Source organism: Lathyrus oleraceus, chromosome 3 (assembly GCF_024323335.1).
Source record: "Lathyrus oleraceus cultivar Zhongwan6 chromosome 3, CAAS_Psat_ZW6_1.0, whole genome shotgun sequence".
Taxonomy (NCBI): domain Eukaryota; kingdom Viridiplantae; phylum Streptophyta; class Magnoliopsida; order Fabales; family Fabaceae; genus Lathyrus; species Lathyrus oleraceus.
Window position 1 is genome coordinate 491,207,585 of NC_066581.1, and position 20,484 is coordinate 491,228,068.

Below are 20,484 nucleotides of genomic sequence, written 5' to 3' on the forward strand. Positions count from 1 at the left end.
AGTGAATCAATATTAAGAAAATTTTCCCAACCTAGTATATTTAATAGAGTAAATCAAACAGTTAAGTCATACATTTTTATGTAAATTTTGGGTGAACTGATAATTTGGAACGAAATGACAGAAACAAGCAAAAGTTGACAGCTGTGGGATATTAACCCACGCCCTTTCGGACCAGAGCCTAAATCTGGCGCCTTAGACCACTCGGCCAAACTGTCTCTATGTTGAATGATTTTGTTAAATTTAAACACGTGTACAATACTCACCCTATGCTAGCTTCCCGTGGGCCGTATTTTCCTAATTAACATTAGTGTATCGTAACAATGTACCACAAAATCATAAATGTATCTTATTAATTTATTTTATCTCTCGTTTATTTATCCTTATGTGTGCGACCTTTTACGTTCTCGTAACATTGACAATAATGTTAAATAATTTACTTAATATTATAAATAGAGAGAGGGTGTCTAGCACGACATCATTGCTTTCCAATTAACGATAATTTCATGTGATCTCATATAACCTTTATATGATAATGATCATATGTATAATTATTCTTTTGCCATTATATGTATACCTAACACAAGACATAATTCGTACCTCCCTTGTATAATTCAATATTATGTTTCTTGATGCCCGAGTGTACTTAGTATTAACAAATAAGCTCAATATCGCATATTCATTTATTTCAGCATGATAATGCATTTTAAAATAATACTTAATTAAGGAGTATGTAGATATTACTCATGCATATGTAGAATGAGAAAAATCCTTCCAGGCCGCTCATGTCCATCCACATGACTCATTGAATACCTAGTTAACTGACTTTATAATCGTCTTATGACAAACAATGTTTGACGCTACTAAAATGATTAACTCCTCAATGACGTTTTGTATGGAGTTAATGGTTTCCAGTCAAATGGTAGCATACACCACTGTGATTATAAAAAAAACCTATGAGACTTACATAACAAACTATGTAGTATTCTTATCGCGGGTCATTCCAATATAAATATTACTTATAACATTCTCTATGCATTACGTTGCTATATTCGATTTTAAGACTTACATATAGATACTTTTAGAGTAATATCTTTATATATAATGATGTCTCACATTTAAGTCACACTTAATGTTCCATGAAACCAATTAAATACTAAAAAAAACTAATTACTTTGAAAATAAACATAATAAAAATGTATTTTTATTATAAATAATCAACTTGATACAAGTCTTAAATACATTAATCATAAATATGTTGGCATATGAGTCTTACACCAATAGTTTATGGATAAATTTGGACTAATCTCACACCTTATAGAAATTTGGTGGAATAACTTATTTACCTCACTAACACAAGACTATCTAGACCTTTCATACACAGTCCAACAACTCAGTCAATTCTCGAACCAACCAACAACTACTAACTTGGAAGTAGTTGTGAGAATCAAGACTTTTTGCATTTATGATTGAGCCATTAGCTAAGATATAAGGAAGTCCATCATTGATTATTGAGTATTTTTAGACAACTCCTTCATTTTTTATAACTCCAAGCAACAAACATGTGTGAAAATCATCTTATGAGATCGAGAACCAGGAGGGTAATGACCACAACTAAGATTGTTCATAGTTAATTATGTCAAAATTTTGAATTGAATCGAATTATTATAGCATAAGAAGGATTCAAAAGAAACAAATTGAACCGGTATAGTTTTATAAAATCATATCGACCCAAATAAATGGTTTGGTGAACCAAATTTTTATTTAAAACTAAAGTGAATCAATATTAAGAAAATTTTCCCAACCTAGTCTATTTAATAATTTGGAACGAAATGACAGAAACAAGCAAAAGTTGACAACTGTGGGATTTGAACCGACGCCCATTCGGACTAGAGCCTAAATCTGGCGCCTTAGACCACTCGGCCGAACTGTCTCAATGGTGAAAGATTTTGTTAAATTTAAACACGTGTACAAGACTCACGCTATGCTAGCTTCCCGTGGGCCGTATTTTCCTAATTAACATTAGTGTATCGTAACAATGTACCACAAAATCATAAATGTATCTTATTAATTTATTTTATCTCTCGTTTATTTATCCTTATGTGTGCGACCTTTTACGTTCTCGTAACATTGACAATAATGTTAAATAATTTACTTAATATTATAAATAGAGAGAGGGTGTCTAGCACGACATCATTGCTTTCCAATTAACGATAATTTCATGTGATCTCATATAACCTTTATATGATATTGATTATATGTATAATTATTGTTTTTCCCTTATATGTATACCTAACACAAGACATAATTCGTACCTCCCCTGTATAATTCAATTTTATGTTTCTTGATGCCCGAGTGTACTTAGTATTAACAAATAAGCTCAATATCGCATATTCATTTATTTCAGGATGATAATGCATTTTAAAATCATACTTAATTAAGGAGTATGTAGATATTACTCATGCATATGTAGAATGAGAAAAATCCTTCCAGGCCGCTCATGTCCATCCACATGATGTCGCAACCTGAAAAATACAGTGCGCGAAAAAAACAACCGGCGAAAGAAAAAAGACAGAAGAGTCGCCACCGTGCGTTATTCATCCCAAAGGAGGGAAAGGAAACGCTCGAAGTAAACCTGATAAAGGAAAGGACAAGACGGGGTCTCGCAACCAAATCTTGGGTTCGGGAGTCGATTATGCGAAGGGAAGGTATTAGCACCCCTACGCATCCGTAGTACTCTACGGGATCCACTTTTGTGGTTTTTGTCTAAAGGGTGTGGGTTTACCTAATGTGTTTATTTATTAAAAAGGTTAAGAGAAATGACTCGCGCGGATGTCGCATCCACTGCATACGTATCTCATCTGAATATGAGAATCAGAGTCTTCGTAGCTCGGCTGACCTATGGGTTGGGGGATGTGTGCTCGCTAAGACATCGTGTCTTATGCCTACGTATCTCATCTGGAATGAGAATCAGAGCAAGCCGTACTTCGGCTAACTACGGGGTTATGGATTGGGTTTTGGACGAACAACGTTACTACGCAATCTCATGGATGCTCGACCTTTGGAGACTTACTCGCCTGTAGTAGAAGGAGATAACGCGTTGCTTTGGGTATTAGGGTTTGTTTGCGTTGTAGGAACCCGCATGCAAAAAGGAAGTCCTAGGCGAAGGAACAGTGCTACCTTAATTGGCAAGCAGACGGGAGACTATCCGAAGCCTCGTGTCCCACGGGGGAACAATCACACCACACAAAACATGTATCTTAGAGTAAAATGCCACCAAGGGGCTCAAACATTGCCTCCTATCGAGGTCTTCCAGCTAAGAAAGCGATAAAGTACGAGAAAAGGAAAAAATTACCACACGGATAAAGATCCGAAGTTACAACAATTAAAGGATTAGCAACCCTGAGATCTCTCCAGCTAGACCATCAAAGAAAATCAGTCAATACGATTAATCAGGATAAACCTCCGGATGGTATCCCTGCAAGAGTATGTGAGCCCTCACGAAAACTCAACAGAAAGGTTAGACAAACAAGGTGAAATCCAGGGAAAACAATGCCATGGCAACACAAAGACAGGTTAGAGAAACAAAATAGGGTAACCAAGAGTTGCCCCTAAATCAAAATGTAACCACATGAATAATTCCATCAAAATTCACAAAAAGCTCACAAAAAGCAATCAAGGGTAGGAGGCCTAAACCTCTTGTCAAACACATGCATATCAAAAGGGTATCAAATTCACCCATAATACCTCATACATTTAGAGCATTCAAATTAAAGGCATAAAGATGATAGATATATGGCAAACCTGATTGGAGAGATTGATTAAGATTGAATGGTACGGCCGGATCTGCAAAGTAATACTAGGGTTTGTGTGAGGCGGAGTGAACTTCTCAGGGCTGCCTGAAGGTCGCTGCAGAGTAGTTCCTAGGTTTCCTTCTCTCAAAATCTTTCTCCAGTGAATCTCCCAGTGTAACTCCAAGTGTGTTTTCCTCTACTGAAACTTCAGTATTTATAGACTGATTTTCGTGGATAGTGGGCTCAAATGAGGGAGACCCAAGTCCAAAAAAATTTGTTATATTTTATTTATTTATTTAATTAATTTTATTTATTTATTTATTTTTAACTTTTTTTTTTCGTTTTTTTTTCCAGGAAAAATGAAGGGTAAATTTTGGGGTATTACACATGACTCATTGAATACCTAGTTAACTGACTTTATAATCGTCTTATGACAAACAATGTTTGACGCTACTAAAATGATTAACTCCTCAATGACCTTTTGTATGGAGTTAATGGTTTCCAGTCAAATGGTAGCATACACCACTGTGATTATAAAAATAACTTATGAGACTTACATAACAAACTATGTAGTATTCTTATCGCGGGTCATTCCAATATAAATATTACTTATAACATTCTCTATGCATTACGTTGCTATATTCGATTTTAAGACTTACATATAGATACTTTTAGAGTAATATCTTTATATATAATGATGTCTCACATTTAAGTCACACTTAATGTTCCATGAAACCAATTAAATACTAAAAAAAACTAATTACTTTGAAAATAAACATAATAAAAATGTATTTTTATTATAAATAATCAACTTGATACAAGTCTTAAATACATTAATCATAAATATGTTGGCATATGAGTCTTACACCAATAGTTTATGGATAAATTTGGACTAATCTCACACCTTATAGAAATTTGGTGGAATAACTTATTTACCTCACTAACACAAGACTATCTAGACCTTTCATACACAGTCCAACAACTCAGTCAATTCCCGAACCAACCAACAACTACTAACTTGGAAGTAGTTGTTAGAATCAAGACTTTGTGCATTTATGATTGAGCCATTAGCTAAGATATAAGGAAGTCCATCACTGATTATTGAATATTTTTAGACAACTCCTTCATTTTTTATAAGTCCAAGCAACAATCGTGTGTGAAAATCATCTGATGAGATTGAGAACCAGGAGGGTAATGACCACAACTAAGATTGTTCATAGTTAATTGTGTCAATATTTTGAATTGAATCGAATTATTATAGCATAAGAAGGATTCAAAAGAAACAAATTGAATCGGTATAGTTTTATAAAATCATATCGACCGAAATAAATTGTTTGGTGAACCAAATTTTTATTTATAACTAAAGTGAATCAATATTAAGAAAATTTTCCCAACCTAGTATATTTAATAGAGTAAATCAAACAGTTAAGTCATACATTTTTATGTAAATTTTGGGTGAACTGATAATTTGGAACGAAATGACAGAAACAAGCAAAAGTTGACAGCTGTGGGATATTAACCCACGCCCTTTCGGACCAGAGCCTAAATCTGGCGCCTTAGACCACTCGGCCAAACTGTCTCTATGTTGAATGATTTTGTTAAATTTAAACACGCGTACAATACTCACCCTATGCTAGCTTCCCGTGGGCCGTATTTTCCTAATTAACATTAGTGTATCGTAACAATGTACCACAAAATCATAAATGTATCTTATTAATTTATTTTATCTCTCGTTTATTTATCCTTATGTGTGCGACCTTTTACGTTCTCGTAATATTGACAATAATGTTAAATAATTTACTTAATATTATAAATAGAGAGAGGGTGTCTAGCACGACATCATTGCTTTCCAATTAACGATAATTTCATGTGATCTCATATAACCTTTATATGATAATGATCATATGTATAATTATTCTTTTGCCATTATATGTATACCTAACACAAGACATAATTCGTACCTCCCTTGTATAATTCAATATTATGTTTCTTGATGCCCGAGTGTACTTAGTATTAACAAATAAGCTCAATATCGCATATTCATTTATTTCAGCATGATAATGCATTTTAAAATAATACTTAATTAAGGAGTATGTAGATATTACTCATGCATATGTAGAATGAGAAAAATCCTTCCAGGCCGCTCATGTCCATCCACATGACTCATTGAATACCTAGTTAACTGACTTTATAATCGTCTTATGACAAACAATGTTTGACGCTACTAAAATGATTAACTCCTCAATGACGTTTTGTATGGAGTTAATGGTTTCCAGTCAAATGGTAGCATACACCACTGTGATTATAAAAAAAACCTATGAGACTTACATAACAAACTATGTAGTATTCTTATCGCGGGTCATTCCAATATAAATATTACTTATAACATTCTCTATGCATTGGCGTTGCTATATTCGATTCTAAGACTTACATATAGATACTTTTAGAGTGATATCTTTATATTTAATGATGTGTCACATTTAAGTCACACTTAATGTTCCATGAAACCAATTAAATACTATAAAAAACTAATTACTTTGAAAATAAACATAATAAAAATGTATTTTTATTATAAATAATCAACTTGATACAAGTCTTAAATACATTAATCATAAATATGTTGGCATATGAGTCTTACACCAATAGGTTATGGATAAATTTGGACTAATCTCACGCCTTATAGAAAATTGGTGGAATAACTTATTTACCTCACTAACACAAGACTATCTAGACATTTCATACACAGTCCAACAACTCAGTCAATTCCGGAACCAACCAACAACTGCTAACTTGGAAGTAGTTTTGAGAATCAAGACTTTTTATATTTATGATTGGGCCATTAGCTAAGATATAAAGAAGTCCATCACTGATTTTTGAATATTTTTAGACAACTCCTTCACTTTTTAGAAGTCCAAGCAACAAACGTGTGTGAAAATCATCTTATGAGATCGAGTACCAGGACGGTAATGACCACAACTAAGAGTGTTCATAGTTAATTATGTCAAATTTTGAATTGAATCGAATTATTATAGCATAAGAAGGATTCAAAAGAAACAAATTGAACCGGTATAGTTTTATAAAATCATATCGACCGAAATAAATTGTTTGGTGAAACAAATTTTTATTTATAACTAAAGTGAATCAATATTAAGAAAATTTTCCCAACCTAGTCTATTTAAAACAGTAAATCAAACTGTTAAGTCATACATTTTTATGTAAATTTTGGGTGAACTGAAATGACAGAAACAAGCAAAAGTTGACAGCTAGGGGATTTGAACCCACGCCCTTTCGGACCAAAGCCTAAATCTGGCACCTTAGACCACTCGGCCAAACTGTCTCAATTTTGTTATATTTTATTATGTTTTAACACGTATAGAATACTCACGCTATGCTAGCTTCCCGTGGGCCGTATTTTCCTAATCAACATTAGTGTATCGTAACAATGTACCACAAAATCATAAATGTATCTTATTAATTTATTTTATCTCTCGTTTATTTATCCTTATGTGTGCGACCTTTTACGTTCTCGTAACATTGATAATAATGTTAAATAATTTACTTAATATTATAAATAGAGAGAGGGTGTCTAGCCAGACATCATTGCTTTCCAATTAACGATAATTTCATGTGATCTCATATAACCTTTATATGATAATGATCATATGTATAATTATTCTTTTGCCCTTATATGTATACCTAACACAAGACATAATTCGTACCTCTCTTGTATAATTCAATATTATGTTTCTTGATGCCCGAGTGTACTTAGTATTAACAAATAAGCTCAATATCGCATTTCATTTATTTCAGCATGATAATGCATTTTAAAATCATACTTAATTAAGGAGTATGTAGATATTACTCATGCATATGTAGAATGAGAAAAATCCTTCCAGGCCGCTCATGTCCATCCACATGACTCATTGAATACCTAGTTAACTGACTTTATAATCGTCTTATGACAAACAATGTTTGACGCTACTAAAATGATTAACTCCTCAATGACCTTTTGTATGGAGTTAATGGTTTCCAGTCAAATGGTAGCATACACCACTTTGATTATAAAAATAACTTATGAGACTTACATAACAAACTATGTAGTATTCTTATCGCGGGTCATTCCAATATAAATATTACTTATAACATTCTATATGCATTGGCGTTGCTATATTCGATTGTAAGACTTACATATAGATACTTTTAGAGTGATATCTTTATATTTAATGATGTCTCACATTTAAGTCACACTTAATGTTCCATGAAACCAATTAAATACTATAAAAAACTAATTACTTTGAAAATAAACATAATAAAAATGTATTTTTATTATAAATAATCAACTTGATACAAGTCTTAAATACATTAATCATAAATATGTTGGCATATGAGTCTTACACCAATAGTTTCGAGGTATCAAGGGATTGAATACAATAAAAACCCAAAAATTTGCACTGAAGTGAAGTGAAGTAACAATGTCTGTCAGAATCGGCAAAGAGGTGGTCTTGAAAGAAGAATCCGTCTGGTACGGTGAGAGTCAGTCTGAATACCGAAAAAGAATGTTAAAATAAATGGTAACACAGAAATAACCATGGCCTGAATGTCGCTCATCAGTCTGAATACTGGAAATGACTTCGATCTGAACATCGGGAGATATGAGATTATTAATATCGGTCTGAACACCGAGAGGTTGGCCTGAATGCCATAAGTTGCGTCGACCTGAACGTCGGAAACTTCTTCGATCTGAACATCGGAAAATTGGCCTGAACGCCACAAGTTGCATCGACCTGAACGTCGGAAACTTCTTCGATCTGAACATCGGAAAATTGACCTGAATGCCACAAGTTGTATCGACCTGAACGTCGGAAACTTCTTCGATCTGGACATCGGAAAATTGGCCTGAACGCCACTTCGGTCTGAATACCAGAAACTGGCCTGAACGCCACTTCGATCTGAATATCGGAAATTGGCCTGAACGCCACTTCGATCTGAATATCGGAAATTGGCCTGAACGCCACTTCGATCTGAATATCGGAAGTTGGCCTGAACGCCACTTCGGTCTAAATACCGGAAACTGGCCTGAACGCCACTTCGATCTGAATACCGGAAACTGGCCTGAACGCCACTTCGGTCTGAATACCGGAAAATTGGCCTGAATGCCACTTTGGTCTGAATACCGGAAAAACTTCATGCCTGTCAGCATTGGCAGAAATAGGGAATGATAATAGAGGCGGCGCATGGGCCAATGACACTTGCTAGGGATAACCAAGGTGGGTCATGAACAATCTTCAGTCTGAGTACTGGAAACAACTTCTAGCTTATCACTTGGGATACCGAGAATGTTTTATGCTTACATGCGTATGTTTGAATCTTTCAATGGCGTAATGCTCCATGAAAATGGAAATGCTACGCGATTTGGAAGGATGCAATGCAATATGATTCTACATGCAGGGATGCGAAATGCTGGGTAGAATGCCAAGCTGAGGCAAGGGGATCTACTGGGGAAATGATCACCATCTTCTGGACTCTGGCAAGGCTGTTGGAGATGCACAGCGCAAAGAATTCTGTGGGGAAATGACCCGCCACACGGTGTTCTAGCAATGACGAAATACCGAGATTCTTACTGGGGAGAGAACGACACTGAAAACCTGCTGTTGGGGAAAGCGATAGTGGTTCTGGCAACCACGATCTGCGAGAGATGACTCAGCAGGGGAAGCAAACACTGATACGGTACCGAGGTTCTGCTTCAAGGAAAGAAACCATGGATCTGGCATTGGGATTATCGATCTGGCCTCGAACTCTAAGGAGCAGCCACTTCTGCTGGGAAGATACAGTCTGGCACTGTCAACTCTACTGGGGAGTGTATGTCCTGAAACAAACGCTTGGGGAAGTACGGTGGTGAGAAACTGCCGGGGATTGAAGAATCCAACGCTCTGATCAGCTCTGCAGGGATAAGACACCGGATTCCTCTGTTGGCGACTTCACTGGGGAAGATATTCACGATCATCTGCAGGGGATTTTAAGGAAATGCCCCGAGGGTATCTGTTCTGAATAGACGATCCAAAGCACTTAAAATTTACAGCAATTTTAAATGTTTATTGAGCATGTACCTGTAAAGCCCTTATGTGTCATGATGCAATGTTTATCAAAAATTCGGACGTCATTTTTGCAAACAAAACAGTAAAATGAAAACAGAGATATACTGAATAACATGATTTTATTGATTGAATGGCCTCTGAATAGGCATTTACATCAGGAAGCAATCCCTAGAAAGAGGTAATCGCACAAAAGATAAAAACAGAAATTAATCTAACGGCAATGTGAAATGGATTTCTATTGGGTTCCAATTCTGCTATGACTTGCTCGTCTTCAAGATCCTCCAGATGATCAGCCTTCTAAAAAGGTGATTGGACTGTTTCCTACCTTTTGAAAATTTCCAGTCATCGACATGAGATGAGATTCAGAACTAACTCAGAACGCAGTCATTCGCTTAATCCCTAACTTTTGCCTGGATCGCCCTTTTCGGGTTTTCAATCCACCGGGATACCCATTTTTGCCTAAGTTGCCTTTTCAGGTTTTCAACTTACCGGGTGTACGATCTTTTCATTTTTAATCCCTAATTTTTGCCCGAACCTTTTCATTTTCTTGATTCGTCGGGATGCCCATTTTTTGCCTGGACTATTCTTTTTACTGTCCAGCGGGTCTATTTTATGCGAAGTATTTTTTTAACTGCGTCTGAGTTCACAGGGGAAGTGAAGTTTTCACCATCCATAGTTGCAAGCATTAAAGCCCCACCATCAAAAACCTTGGTGACAATATACGGTCCATCATAGTTAGGAGTCCACTTGCCCCTGTGATCTGTCTGAGGAGGAAGGATCCTTTTCAACACTAAATCTCCGACTTGGAAACAACGAGGATGCACTTTCTGATCAAAGGCTCTCTTCATCCGACTCTGATACAACTGCCCATGACAAATGGCTGCCATTCGCTTCTCTTCGATAAGACTCAACTCATTGAACCTTGTCCGAATCCATTCGGCTTCGTCTAACTTGACATCCAACAAGACTCTTAGAGAAGGAATCTCCACTTCAACAGGTAGGACTGCTTCCATACCATACACCAGGGAGTAAGGGGTTGCCCCGGTCGATGTACATACTGAAGTGCGGTACCCATGCAAGGCGAAAGGTAGCATCTCATGCCAATCTCTGTACGTGACGACCATCTTCTGCACAATCTTCTTTATGTACTTATTTGCCGCCTCAACAGCGCCGTTCATCTTAGGGCGGTAAGGGGAAGAATTGTGATGCTGAATGTTGAAGTTCTGACACAACTCCTTCATGATTTTGTTGTTGAGATTAGAACCATTATCAGTAATGATTCTTTCGGGAATCCCATAGCGACAAATGATTTCTTTCTTGATGAAACGGGCAACCACATGTCTGGTGACATTCGCGAACGACGCTGCCTCGACCCACTTGGTGAAATAGTCGATGGCAACAAGGATGAAGCGATGCCCATTGGAAGCAGTCGGCTCAATCTTTCCAATCATGTCAATACCCCACATAGAAAACGGCCACGACGAAGACATCACATTCAGAGGATTCGGCGGTACATGCACCTTATCAGCATAAATCTGGCATTTATGACACTTCCGAGCATATTTGAAGCAATATGATTCCATGGTCATCCAGTAATAACCCGCTCTCAACAATTTCTTAGCCATTGCATGTCCGCCGGCATGAGTACCGAAGGAACCTTCATGAACTTCCTGCATTAACATGTCTGCCTCGTGTCTGTCCACGCATCTGAGCAAAACCATGTCGAAGTTCCTCTTATACAGCACATCGTCTTTGTTCAAGAAGACACTGCCTGCCAATCTTCTCAAAGTCTTTCTGTCGTTGTTGGATACCCCTGCAGGGTACTCTTGATTCTTCAGAAAGCACTTGATATCGTGATACCAAGGCTTGTCATCGACTACCAGTTCAGCAACAAACACATATGCGGCCCTGTAAAGGCGCATCACATCGATCCTGGGAGCATGGTTCCAACGAATTACCTTGATCATGGAGGATAGAGTAGCAAGTGCGTCTGCCATCTGGTTCTCATCACGAGGTATATGATACAATTTTACTGTTGTGAAGAAAGTCAACAGTCTTCTCGTGTAGTCTCTGTAGGGGACCAGAGTGGGTTGGAGAGTATTCCAATCACCATTAACTTGATTGATCACCAGAGCTGAATCTCCGAAGATGTCCAGAGTCTTGACTCTCAGATCAATGGCTTGCTCAATACCCAAGATACAAGCCTCTTACTCAGCTTCATTATTTGTGCACTCAAAAGTCAAACGGGCGGTGAAAGGCATGTGGGCACCTTTCGGAGTAGTAATAACAGCGCCAATTCCACTTCCTCTAGCATTGACAGCCCCATCAAACAACAAAGTCCACTTTTCGTTTGGATCAGGTCCCTCCTCAACAACTGGCTCTTCACAGTCTTTCATCTTGAGGAACATGATGTCTTCATCAGGGAATTCAAACTTCATCGGCTCATAATCATCAATCGGCTGCTCGGCAAGGTAGTCTGACAGAATACTACCTTTGATGGCCTTCTGTGACGTGTACTGAATATCATACTCTGTTAAAATCATTTGCCAACGAGCGACCCTTCCGGTGAGAGCTGGCTTCTCGAATATGTATTTCACTGGATCCATCTTAGAAATCAACAAGGTAGTATGGTTCAGCATATACTGCCTCAGTCGGCGAGCAGCCCAGGCCAAAGCACAGCAAGTTTTCTCAAGCTGCGAATATTTGACTTCACAGTCGGTAAACTTTTTGCTAAGGTAGTATATGGCATGCTCTTTTCGACCAGACTCGTCATGCTGTCCCAATACACACCCCATCGAGTTCTCAGTCACTGACAGGTACATTATCAGAGGTCTCCCAGGAACTGGAGGTATAAGGATTGGAGGTTTCTGTAGATACTCTTTTATCTTCTTGAAAGCCCTTTGACAATCTTCATTCCACCTGATAGCCTGATCTTTCCTCAGCAATTTGAAAATTGGCTCACACGTGGCTGTTAGGTGAGAGATGAACCTTGCGATGTAGTTCAACCTTCCTAAGAAACCACGGACTTGTTTCTCTGTTCTTGGCCCAGGCATTTCCTGTATCGCTTTCACTTTGTCGGGATCCACCTCAATCCCTTTTCCGCTAACAATAAAACCCAACAATTTTCCCGATCTCACCCCGAAAGTGCACTTGTTCGAATTAAGTCTCAGTTTGAATTTCCTCAAACGCTCAAACAGTTTCTGCAAATTCACCAAATGTTCTTCTATTGTCTGAGATTTGGCAATCATATCGTCCACATAAACCTCGATTTCATGATGAATCATATCATGGAACAGAGTCACCATAGCTCGTTGATATGTTGCTCCAGCATTTTTCAGACCAAACGGCATCACCTTGTAGCAGAAGGTGCCCCATGGGGTTATGAAAGTTGTCTTTTCCATGTCTTCTGGTGCCATCTTGATTTGGTTATAGCCAGAAAAGCCATCCATGAAGGAGAATACCGAGAACTGAGCTGTATTATCCACCAAAACGTCGATGTGAGGTAATGGGAAATCATCTTTAGGGCTAGCTCTGTTCAGATCCCGGTAGTCGACACACATCCGTACCTTTCCATCCTTCTTAGGTACTGGGACGATGTTTGCAACCCATGGCGGATAATTGGTGACTGCTAGAAACCCTGCATCCAACTGCTTTTGCACTTCTTCCTTTATCTTGACAGCCATCTCTGGTCTTGTTCTTCTGATCTTCTGCTTGACCGGAGGACAACCTTCTTTGAGAGGCAAACGGTGTACCACGATGTCTGTGTCCAGCCCAGGCATGTCCTGATAAGACCAGGCGAAGATGTCAACGTATTCTTGCAGCAATTCAATCAACCCCTTCTTCATATTGTCTTCTAAAGCGGCCCCTATCTTGATTTCTCTCTTGGCGTCCTCGGTGCCGAGATTAATCACTTCAACAGACTCTCGATGCGGTTGAATAACCCTTTCCTCTTGTTTTAATAACCTGGTAAGCTCTTCAGGGAGTTCACAGTCTTCATCACCCTCTTCTTCAGCTTGAAAGATTGGATTTTCAAAGTCGAAACGAGCCGTAGCAGAAACGTTATCAATAGGATCCGGTGATGTGCATCTGCATGAGTGATGGTATGTGCTTATGAGTGTGAACAAGAAGTGAAAACTAAACAAAACATTGCCATTTTTTATTTTGAAAAACTGCAAAAATAGAAAGACAGGGAACGAAATATTTGAATGCAAAAATACGTCCTTTATTTATGATAAAAATGCAAGTGTCACATAGACGGGCCCTACAATGAGTCATTACGCCCTGGGCGGAACGTAAGACTTGGATATACATGAATAAACAAAGAAAATTACTCTTCAAGAAGAGTGACTTGGATAATCTCTTCAGAAGACCAATTATTGATGACTTCACCCGGGATCCTCGGACGCACCCAGTTGTCGATGTCGCAATCACTATCCCCATCTTCATTGTTGACCGCAGAGACCTCACGGGGAATCACAAAATTAACAGGAACAACATCTGCGAATTCATTAGTAGCATCTTCAAACACTTCTTCCTCAACCCCTTCCACAGACTCTTGGACACACAAATCTTCAACCTGGAGGATACCTTTGTCGAGCAAGACCTGGATACCCTACTGTAGCTTCAAACAACCTCCACTCTGAGTGGCACAATCCAAACAACCCTTCCCACAACCGGGGAAAACATCGGCCTTCAGCAAGCATCCTTTGATATCCAACAATGGAGTCTTCAACTTCAACACATCCTTAATGGACTTGGCTTTTCCTTCTATCATGTTAACGTTCGCACCACCATGTTGGGGCATGGGATTGTTGACGACATTAGGAGCCGGTGCAAGGTCGATGGCCTTTGAATCTATGAGGTCCTGAACTACGTGCTTAAAAGCTTTGCAGTTCTCAATGTTATGGCCAGGTGCCCCAGAGTGGAAGCTACACCTAGCGTTGGCGTCGTAACCCACCGGAAGTCTACCAACAGGAGGAGCCAGAGTGCGCAGTTGCACAAGTTGTAGTTGTTGAAGACTAGAAAGCAACTGAGCGTACGACATTGGAAGGGTGTCGAAACGCCGGTCCATCATCCTTTGGCTCTGTTGATAAGCGGGTCTGTTACTCGGTTGCTGCTGCTGTTGATACTGAGCTGGTTGACGTTGTGATTGTTGTTGTTGTAGTGGCGCTGCAGCTGGAATGGTCACAGCCGCAACATACGGTTGCTGATGATAATTCTGAAAATTATTCCTCCGGTTATCCCTGTTCTGATAAGAAGATATGGCATTTGCATCCCCTTCTCCCCTCTTCTATCCCTGAATGAACGACTTCTTCACCCCTGATGAGGATCCACCTCCACTCTGGCTCTTATAGGTCTTTAGGTAATTCTCCACCCTTTCTCCAGTAGAGACCACATCAGCAAAGTTGGAAGCATTGCACCCCACCAGACGCTCCAGATAAGGTCCAGGCAGCGTATTCATGAACATGTTGGCCATTTCCTTTTCCAACATAGGAGGCTGAACACGGGAAGCTGTATCCCTCCAGCGTTGAGCGTATTCCCTGAAGCACTCATTGCTTTTAAGAGACAGATTCTGAAGTTGAGTTCTGTCCGGAGCCATGTTTGCATTATACTGATACTGCTTCACGAAAGCCTCTGCCAAATCCCTCCAGCAACGGATGTGGGCTCTGTCCAGCCTCATATACCATTCCAAGGATGCCCCAGCTAGGCTGTCCTGGAAGAAGTACATAAGTAGCTTCTCGTCATCAGAGTATGCAACCATTTTACGGAAATAGGCTTGCACGTGAGTTTTGGGGCAAGAGCTGCCATGGTATTTGTCAAATATCGGGACCTTGAATTTCAGTGGCACTCTCACACCTGGGACCAGCCCCAAGTCAGCAACATCTACTCCCAGAAGATTATGTCCTTCCACTGCTTTCAACCTCTCTTCCAATCTTCTAAACATGGGGTCCATGCCAAAGTCTTCCTGAAGCAAGGGAAACTGATCATCCTGACCATCCTGAATGGGTTGTTGATCTATGTTGACATGCGGGATCGGGATAGGCCCCGGTCCATTGGGACTGTTAGCCTCTCCAGCTGGAGGATCAGCCAACGTCTCCGGTTGAGTAGTAGGGGGATCCCTCTGTACCAATAATCTAAGCTCCTGCTGTCCTTGAGCCACCCCTTGAACCAAATCCATGAATTGATTCATGCGAATCTTCATCTCGGCGAGCTCTGCTTGTAGGCTCTCCATCGCTCTCTGTTGATTCCTTCGGGTACCGTATCGGTGAATGCCTGAGTCAGCTATCCTGCTAGTGGGACACCAAACAAACTGAGAACACTGTGGCGGTACCTGTTATGCAAGACATGCGGATGACTATGCAAATGCAATGACATGTTTATCAATTCCAAAAGGCATTCTACCCCCTTGATTCCAGTCTCACATTTGATAAACAGTGTAAGAAGAAAACCCCGACTAGAATCAAGAAGAAGATTTAAACCCCCTTGAAAAGGATAAACATGTGTTAAATGATATGAATGCAAATGATGTGATGATGTGAATGCAGTGCAGTGGTATGTCAATAAGGATTGCTGTTTCTGCTTGAACATTTGTCGGGTTGTACTGTCTGAAGAGAAAACCACTGAGGAATATAATACAAGATCAAAGCTCCGCTCCAGAAAACCGGGTTGATTGGAGGTTAAGGTTTCCTGAATTTAGCCCGCCCCTCACTGGTAGGTTCTAAGAACAGAAGTTCGTCAACTTCAGCCCTTCAGTCGCGAATAATACGTTTACCACTGAAGGTTTGGCATTATTACGGGATAAAAGACCTCCACTGACTCCCCTCAACAGGACATCCTAAAGCAAGTTCCCAGTCTCGGGGTCCTCGGATTGATCAGCGAGAATGCGCCCACCAGAGCTAACATAATCACGTCTCGGAGGAGAGGCCTCGACAGAGTTCTCGGGAAATGGTCACCAGAGTCAACGATTTCTAAAGGAACATCATGTCGTTACGGAACATCCGTAGGACATAATATATCCAAAAGAAACCTCGTCTGGGTGTGGTTCTTCACGAACGAATTAACGTAGCAACATGCCATGCAAGCCTCATGATTATCCACTCTAAAACCTGTGTGTGCACTCAAGCCTGGGTAATGGGCTTATCTCTCGTAGAACATCCCATCCCAACAAACAAACAACAGCTCCAACAGATACAGCAGATGAATGCAAGCAAGTAAGTAAATAAATGTACAAAAGCATGAACACCCAATGAACAAGAAATCACAAAAGCTAGGAGGGACTCGCTTAGGGAAGATGGACCAGCAAGAGGTCAACTTCTTGTATGTCCCCAGCAGAGTCGCCAGCTGTCGCAACCTGAAAAATACAGTGCGCGAAAAAAACAACCGGCGAAAGAAAAAAGACAGAAGAGTCGCCACCGTGCGTTATTCATCCCAAAGGAGGGAAAGGAAATGCTCGAAGTAAACCTGAAAAAGGAAAGGACAAGACGGGGTCTCGCAACCAAATCTTGGGTTCGGGAGTCGATTATGCGAAGGGAAGGTATTAGCACCCCTACGCATCCGTAGTACTCTACGGGATCCACTTTTGTGGTTTTTGTCTAAAGGGTGTGGGTTTATCTAATGTGTTTATTTACTAAAAAGGTTAAGAGAAATGACTCGCGCGGATGTCGCATCCACTGCATACGTATCTCCTCTGAATATGAGAATCAGAGTCTTCATAGCTCGGCTGACCTATGGGTTGGGGGATGTGTGCTCGCTAAGACATCGTGTCTTATGCCTACGTATCTCATCTGGAATGAGAATCAGAGCAAGCCGTAGTTCGGCTAACTACGGGGTTATGGATTGGGTTTTGGACGAACAACGTTACTACGCAATCTACCGGATGCTCGACCTTTGGAGACTTACTCGCCTGTAGTAGAAGGAGATAACGTGTTGCTTTGGGTATTAGGGTTTGTTTGCGTTGTAGGAACGCGCATGCAAAAAGGAAGTCCTAGGCGAAGGAACAGTGCTACCTTAATTGGCAAGCAGACGGGAGACTATCCGAAGCCTCGTGTCCCACGGGGGAACAATCACACCACACAAAACATGTATCTTAGAGTAAAATGCCACCAAGGGGCTCAAACATTGCCTCCTATCGAGGTCTTCCAGCTACGAAAGCGATAAAGTACGAGAAAGGGAAAAATTACCACACGAATAAAGATCCGAAGTTACAGCAATTAAAGGATTAGCAACCCTGAGATCTCTCCAGCTAGACCATCAAAGAAAATCAGTCAATATGATTAATCAGGATAAACCTCCGGATGGTATCCCTGCAAGAGTATGTGAGCCCTCACGAAAACTCAACAGAAAGGTTAGACAAACAAGGTGAAATCCAGAGAAAACAATGCCATGGCAACACAAAGACAGGTTAGAGAAACAAAATAGGGTAACCAAGAGTTGCCCCTAAATCAAAATGTAACCACATGAATAATTCCATCAAAATTCACAAAAAGCTCACAAAAAGCAATCAAGGGTAGGAGGCCTAAACCTCTTGTCAAACACATGCATATCAAAAGGGTATCAAATTCACCCATAATATCTAATACATTTAGAGCATTCAAATTAAAGGCATAAAGATGATGGATATATGGCAAACCTGATTGGAGAGATTGATTAAGATTGAATGGTACGGCCGGATCTGCAAAGTAATACTAGGGTTTGTGTGAGGCGGAGTGAACTTCTCAGGGCTGCCTGAAGGTCGCTGTAGAGTAGTTCTTAGGTTTCCTTCTCTCAAAATCTTTCTCCAGTGAATCTCCCAGTGTAACACCAAGTGTGTTTTCCTCAACTGAAACTTCAGTATTTATAGACTGATTTTCGTGGGTAGTGGGCTCAAATGAGGGAGACCCAAGTCCAAAAAAATTTGTTATATTTTATTTATTTATTTAATTAATTTTATTTATTTATTTATTTTTAACTTTTTTTTTTTCGTTTTTTTTTCGTTTTTTTTTTCGTTTTTTTTTTTCAGGAAAAATGAAGGGTAAATTTTGGGGTATTACACATGACTCATTGAATACCTAGTTAACTGACTTTATAATCGTCTTATGACAAACAATGTTTGACGCTACTAAAATGATTAACTCCTCAATGACCTTTTGTATGGAGTTAATGGTTTCCAGTCAAATGGTAGCATACACCACTGTGATTATAAAAATAACTTATGAGACTTACATAACAAACTATGTAGTATTCTTATCGCGGGTCATTCCAATATAAATATTACTTATAACATTCTCTATGCATTGGCGTTGCTATATTCGGTTGTAAGACTTACATATAGATACTTTTAGAGTGATATCTTTATATATAATGATGTCTCACATTTAAGTCACACTTAATGTTCCATGAAACCAATTAAATACTATAAAAAACTAATTACTTTGAAAATAAACATAATAAAAATGTATTTTTATTATAAATAATCAACTTGATACAAGTCTTAAATACATTAATCATAAATATGTTGGCATATGAGTCTTACACCAATAGTTTATGGATAAATTTGGACTAATCTCACACCTTATAGAAATTTGGTGGAATAACTTATTTACCTCACTAACACAAGACTATCTAGACCTTTCATACACAGTCCAACAACTCAGTCAATTCCCGAACCAACCAACAACTACTAACTTGGAAGTAGTTGTTAGAATCAAGACTTTGTGCATTTATGATTGAGCCATTAGCTAAGATATAAGGAAGTCCATCACTGATTATTGAATATTTTTAGACAACTCCTTCATTTTTTATAAGTCCAAGCAACAATCGTGTGTGAAAATCATCTGATGAGATCGAGAACCAGGAGGGTAATGACCACAACTAAGATTTTTCATAGTTAATTGTGTCAATATTTTGAATTGAATCGAATTATTAAAGCATAAGAAGGATTCAAAAGAAACAAATTGAACCGGTATAGTTTTATAAAATCATATCGACCGAAATAAATTGTTTGGTGAACCAAATTTTTATTTATAACTAAAGTGAATCAATATTAAGAAAATTTTCCCAACCTAGTCTATTTGATAGAGTAAATAAAACAGTTAAGTCATACATTTTTATGTAAATTTTGGGTGAACTGATAATTTGGAACGAAATGACAGAAACAAGCAAAAGTTGACAACTGTGGGATTTGAACCCACACCCATTCGGACCAGAGCCTAAATCTGGCGCCTTAGACCACTCAGCCAAACTGTCTCAAAGGTGAAAGATTTTGTTAAATTTAAACACGTGTACAATACTCACGCTATGCTAGCTTCCCGTGGGCCGTATTTTCCTAATTAACATTAGTGTATCGTAACAATGTACCACAAAATCATAAATGTATCTTATTAATTTATTTTATCTCTCGTTTATTTATCCTTATGTGTGCGACCTTTTACGTTTTCGTAACATTGACAATAATGTTAAATAATTTACTTAATATTATAAATAGAGAGAGGGTGTCTAGCCAGACATCATTGCTTTCCAATTAACGATAATTTCATGTGATCTCATATAACCTTTATATGATAATGATCATATGTATAATTATTCTTTTGCCCTTATATGTATACCTAACACAAGACATA

General features: G+C 38.8%; 3 non-coding genes across 3 annotated transcripts; all 3 read right to left on the reverse strand.

Annotated features, from left to right (window-relative positions):
- Positions 1-135: 135 nt before the first annotated feature.
- TRNAL-UAG (transfer RNA leucine (anticodon UAG)) lies at positions 136-215 on the reverse strand. Its single transcript has one exon. It is a non-coding gene; the product is annotated as a tRNA-Leu (tRNA).
- A 5,075-nt stretch (positions 216-5,290) lies between these two features.
- On the reverse strand, positions 5,291-5,370 carry TRNAL-UAG (transfer RNA leucine (anticodon UAG)). The gene has a single exon. It is a non-coding gene; the product is annotated as a tRNA-Leu (tRNA).
- Positions 5,371-20,030: 14,660 nt separating this feature from the next.
- Positions 20,031-20,110, reverse strand: TRNAL-UAG (transfer RNA leucine (anticodon UAG)). The gene has a single exon. It is a non-coding gene; the product is annotated as a tRNA-Leu (tRNA).
- Positions 20,111-20,484: the final 374 nt, after the last annotated feature.